The sequence below is a fragment of the Anomaloglossus baeobatrachus genome, chromosome 5 (genome assembly GCF_048569485.1).
Source record: "Anomaloglossus baeobatrachus isolate aAnoBae1 chromosome 5, aAnoBae1.hap1, whole genome shotgun sequence".
Classification (NCBI taxonomy): domain Eukaryota; kingdom Metazoa; phylum Chordata; class Amphibia; order Anura; family Aromobatidae; genus Anomaloglossus; species Anomaloglossus baeobatrachus.
In genome coordinates this window covers 389,019,465-389,025,561 of record NC_134357.1, presented here as the reverse complement: position 1 = coordinate 389,025,561, position 6,097 = coordinate 389,019,465, and the positions used below count along the sequence as shown (strand labels likewise).

Genomic DNA, 6,097 nt, shown 5'->3' with positions numbered 1-6,097 from the left:
GAAAATTTAGAGAATGTTTAACCCTTTAGTGACGGAGCTAATTTTCACCTTAATGACCAGACCAAATTTTGCAATTCTGACCAGTGTCACTTCATGAGGTTATAACTCTGGAACGCTTCAACGGATCCCGGTGATTCTGAGATTGTTTTTTCGTCACATATTGGACTTCATGTTAGTACCAAATTTAGGACAATATTTTTTGTGTTTATTTATGAAAAAAATTGAATATTGGCAAAAATTTTGAAAATTTAGCAATTTTCAACTTTTGAATTTTTATACCGTTAAACCAGAGATTTCTGTGACACAAAATAGTTAATAAATAACATTTCCCACATGTCTACTTTACATCAGCACAATTTTGGAAACAAAATTTTTTTTCGTTAGGAAGTTAGAGGGGTTCAAAGTTTATCAGCAATTTCTCATTTTTACATCAAAATTTACAAAACCAGTTTTTTAGGGACCACATCACATTTGAAGTGACTTCAATAGGCCTAGATGACAGAAAATACCCAAAAGTGACACCATTCTAAAAACTGCACCCCCCAAAGTACTCAAAACCACATTCAAGAAGTTTATTAACCCTTCAGGTGCTTCACATGAACAAAAGCAATGTGGAATGAAAAAAAGCAAAAATTAAATTTTACCTAAAAATGTTGCTCTAACCCAAATTTATTCACTTTTAGAAGAAATAACACAACAAAATGGACCTCAAAACTTGTTCCCCACTTTCTTATGAGCGCGCCGATACCCCACATGTGGTCAGAAACCTCTGTTTGGACAAATGGGAGGGCTCGGAACAGAAGGAGCAATATTTGAATTTTGGAAAGCAAATTTGGCTGAAATAGATTGCGAGCACCATGTTGCATTTACAGGTCCGCTAAGGTACCTAAACAGAAGAAATCCCTCACAAGTGACACCATTTTGGAAACTAGACCCCTCAAGGCTTCTATCTAGGGGTATAGTGAGCATTTTAGATCCACAGGTACTTCACAGATTTTGTTAACGTTACGTTGTCATATTGAAAATTTTAATAATTTTCTCAAAAATGTTGCTTTAGCATCAATTTTCTCACTTTTTCAAGAGGTAATTCCAAAAATTTGACCTCAAGGTTTGTTAACCACTTTTTTATGAGCGCGGTGATACCTCACATGTGGTCTGAAACCTTTGTTTGGACAAATGGGAGGGCTTGGAACGAAAGGAGCAATATTTGAATTTTAGAAAGGAAATTTGGCTGAAAAAGATTGCGGGCACCATGTCGCATTTGGAGGTCCCCTAAGGTACCTAAACAGCAGAAACCCCGCACAAGTGGCCCCATTTTGGAAACTAGGCCCCTCAAGGAATTTATCTAGATGTTTGGTGAGTACCCTGAACCCTCAGGTGCTTCACAGAATTTTATAACGTTGAGCCATGAAAAAAAAAAAATAAAATTTTACCACAAAATTGTTATTTCAACCAGGTAGCTTTTTTTTTTACAAGAGTAAAAGGAAAAAATTCAGCATAACATTTATTGTGCAATTTCTCCTGAGTTTGGCGATACCTTATATGTGGTGGAAATCAACTGTTTGGGCGCATGGCAGGGCTCGGAAGGGAAGGAGTGCCATTTGACTGCAAAATTGGCTGGAATCAATAGCGGACGCCAGGTTGCATTTGGAGAGCCCCTGAGGTGCCTAAACAGTGGCGGTCCCCCACAAGTGACTTCATTCTGGAAACAAGACACCTCAAGGCTTTTATCAAGGTGTATAGTGAGCAGTTTGAATCCACGAGTACTTCACAGAATTTGATAAGCTTAGGTTGCCATATTGAACATTTTCATTTTTTTCACAAAACTGTTGCTTTAGCATCAAATTTCTCACTTTTTCAAGAGACAACAACAAACCGTGGACCCCACAGGTTGTTATCCAATGTCTTATGAGCACAGGGATACCCCACATGTGGCCAAAAACCTCTGTTTGGATAAATGAGAGGGCTTGGAATGGAGGGAGCACCATTTGAATTCTGGAAAAGTTGAAATAAATTGCGCGCACCATGGCACATTTGCAGGGCCCCTTGGGTACCTATACATTAGAAACCCCCCACAAGTGACTCCATTTTGGAAACTGGATTTTATTCAGGAGTATAGTAAGCATTTTGAATCCACAGGTACTTCACAAAAATGTTGCTGTAGCAACAAATGTCTCACTTTTAGGCTATGTGGCCATGATCCAGCGACACGGCGTCTAGTACACAGTGTCAGCCTCCTGCAGAGATGTGAGTGTTGTCCACGGGAGAACGCAGCTGCCCAAGCCCACGATTTGGGTTCAGGCCGCTGTGGAGCTCTATGCTACCTGCAGAGAACACTCATCTCCGCAGCATAAATTGACATGCTGAGGCTCGGGAAGCTGCGCCACAGGTCGGTTTATGCTGCGGAGAAAAGAAGCACATTGGGCATGGGATTTCTAAAAATCCTTCCACTGTGCTTCTACTGCACAACGCAGCGTTATGGACACAGGGAAAACACTCTGCGCCCAAAACGCTGCAAACCCTGATTGTGGGCGCACAGCCTAAAATGCTACAATGGATGAATGGATAGATGTCAAACAAATATAACGTCCCATTCCCCTGCATATTCTAAGCTGGCGCCCTTTAGTGCCTTTCATGTGGCACTAAAGGGTGCCTAGCCTTGTATTTAGCCCCCCAAAAAATTAATAATTAAAATAAACGACGTGGGGTCCCCCCTATTTTTGATAGCCAGCTAGGGTAAAGCAGACAGCTGTAGCCTGCAAACCACAGCTGACAGCTTCACCTTGGCTGGTGATCAATTTGGAGGGCTCCCCAGGCGTTTTTTAAAAAAAAAAAAAAACGTGGGGTCCCCCCCAAATTAGATCACCAGCCAAGGTGAAGCGGACAGCTGGGGTCTGGTATTCTCAGGGTGGGAAGAGCCATGGTTATTGGACTCTTCCCAGCCTAAAAATAGCAGGCCGCAGCCGCCCCAGAAGTGGCGCATCCATTAGATGCGCCAATCCTGGCGCTTCGCCCCAGCTCATCCCGCGCCCTGGTGCGGTGGCAGACGGGGTAATATATGGGGTTGATACCAGCTGTAATGTCACCTGGCATCAAGCCCTGGGGTTAGTGATGTCACGGCATCTGAACAGATACCCGACATCACTAACCCAGTCAGTAATAGAAAAAAAAAAGACAAAAAAAAAATTTATTTGAAAAAACACTCCCCGAAACATTCCTCTTTTACCAATTTATTGAAAATAAAGAAATTCCGGTCGCTGTAATCCATTTTGGAGGTCCCACGCCGGCTCTGGATCTTCTAGAATATGGGGGGCACGTTCAGGGAACGTATCCCCCATTTTCTGGAAGAGCAAGCTCTCCATGAGCAGTGTGGGTGCAGTAATCTGAGAATACTGCACTCACACTGCCCCGGTCCAACCTAGGGCAGAGTGACCTGCAGTAACCTCATTCCAGAATATGAGGGGCACGCTCACAGAACGTACCCCCCATTTTCTGGAACAGCAGCCTCTCCATGTGAGGAGTGTGGCTGCAGATCACTGCACTCACCCTCCCCCGGTCCACAGTGGAGCCTGTGCATCAGCGACGTCAGCAGGATTCCTGCTTGCAGGGATCCAGCTGACAGCCGCTGTCTGCGCATGCGCCGCCAGCATTGAAGAAGGAGGCGGCGATCGCGGGCCCGGAGCGGCAGACAGGTAACGTATAACCGGGGGCTTGGGGGGGGGTGACCTAGTGGGACCTGGGGACACCTTTCTGTCGCATGTGACGTGTCACATGCGGCAGAAAGAGCAGAATGAAGGCGGCTGCGCGCTGTGCGCCGCCATCTTCCACGCTCCGGAGGGGGGAGGGGGGTGGTGGCTCTGGAGAACCGGAGGGGGCTCCGGTGACCAGAGGGCTCCGGTGGACCGGAGGAGGGGTCAGGGGGAGGACATTTCCCTCCGATCTGAAATGTTTGATCATTTCAGATCGGAGGGAAATGACTGCAGAGCCGGCGCCGGCGGCAGTTTTCTGTGCGCTTCGGCGCCATTTTGGATGTCCGGTGGGGGTAGGGGTGGGGGTGGGGGGACTCTCCGGTACCGGGGGCTTTGGGGGCACTAGGGGGTTAGATTTCTTTCTCATCTGACATGTTTGATCATGTCAGATGAAAAAGAAATCAGTTTTACCGGCCATTTCTTTTTTTTTCATGTGTTCGTCGGTATACGGTGCATACCGGCGATCACATGATCGGGGTCCAAAAAAAACACCCCGATTCATAATCTGGGGGGTCTCAGCTACCCCCGGTAGCTGAAACCCCCGAGATTTTCGGTCGCTGGGGGGCGCTACAGGGTTTTTTCGGGCCGCCGCTTTAAAGCGGCGGAACAGAATAAGTACCCTGTTTTGCCGCCGCTTTCAGTCGTACGGCCGTCGTTATGAGGTTAAGGCTAGTTAAGACAACCCCATTTAAAAGAAATTTGTGCATAATCATACCCCATGAGGTGTGATGGTAGAGACAGGAGCAGCCAAGCAGAGACGGCGCTGGAGCCGGTGAGGGTGAGTAACTGGTTTTTTAGTTATTTTACAAGTATAAAAGAATTTGGGGACCAATTTTCTTAAAGGGGAAACCCCCTTTAATAGTTTGTGCCGGTGGCTGTGATCACACATGGTGGTATGTTTGCTGCATTCTATTACTTTTTTATTAGGCAATACAGTATTTTCATGTACTGTATGCAGCAAACATGCCCCCCCACTACAACAATGTCTACCACAGATGGTGCCCACAATATTATTTGCGCCACTAGAAAAGTGTCTGCTGCAGACACAGCCCACATTATTATTTGCCTCAGGGCTGAGTTCCACTTGCGTATGACATGTGCGAGTATCGCATCATATCACCTGGCGTGGCCGCACACTCTCCTGACAGGAGCAGGTCGACTGCATGTTTTTTGATGCGAGAGTCGCGCGTGGCAGCATGCGCAAGTGAAACTCCGGCCTCATACTGGTAGTCTGCCTCAGACATCCACTACAATCCTATCTGCCTCACCACAACAGCATCTACCTCACACATCCCTCACAATACTCTCTGCTTCACATGTCCCTCACACTACTATCTGCCTCACACATCCCTCGCAATACTATCTGCCTCTCCACAAAAGTGTGCACAGAAGCCCCCCTACAAAAATATCTGCTTTACTATAGCAGCGTTTGCCTCATATGTCCCCCACAATCCTATCTGCCTCAACACAACAGTGTGTGAACAAGATGCCCCTAACAATATTATCTGCTTCACTACAAGTTTCTGCTGCAAACACCCCCCCCCCCCCCACAGTATTATTTGCCTCACTACAGCAATGTCTGCCTCAGATGCCCTCCACAATTTTATCTGCCTCTCAATAGCATCTGCCTCAAATGCCCCCACAATATTGTGTCTCACTACAACAGTGAATGCCTCAGACGCCCTCTACAATTGTATCTGCCTCTCAACAACATCAATTCTGAGTACAACAAAACACTGTACAGATTTTTGTTTCTAAGGTTCCAAAATTTTTATCAGGAAAAAAAAGTGGCTTTGCTGTCAAGGGGGTATAGCTCAGTGGTAGAGCATTCGACTGCAGATCGAGAGGTCCCTGGTTCAAATCCGGGTGCCCCCTTTGATGCTTTAATTTTTGTTTATAAATCTGAATTAGACTAGATTTATAATAATATAATGAGTATACTATATTTTTTGCTAAAGTGAACTTTGCTCAATAGGCTTTACTTTACTTTTGGAAAGACTAGAAATGAATGAATTAATGAATAAATCACTGTAATTTAATTCTTGTGTATTGCCCTCCCAACACTAGCATACATTGGGTGAATCAAAATCACTCTTTGTTTTTTCTCTTTTTTTAGTCCATTGAATGGATTTTTTAATTTGTTATCCTATACAACTCCCAGCAGCCACACTTACCAGCTGTGCTTCAAGGAGTGCCACATCAGCCTTAATTATTTACCTAGCACAGTACCATACATTTTGTAGTGGCTGTGCCTGGTATTACAGCTCACTCCCATTCATATTAAAAGAACTGAACAGCACTTTGTGGTACAAATGCTACAAAATGTATAAAGATTATTTTTGTGGAGC

At 45.1% G+C, this 6,097-nt stretch overlaps 1 non-coding gene across 1 annotated transcript; it reads left to right on the top strand.

The window, feature by feature from the left end:
- Positions 1–5,552: 5,552 nt before the first annotated feature.
- On the top strand, positions 5,553–5,624 carry TRNAC-GCA (transfer RNA cysteine (anticodon GCA)). The gene has a single exon. It is a non-coding gene; the product is annotated as a tRNA-Cys (tRNA).
- Positions 5,625–6,097: the final 473 nt, after the last annotated feature.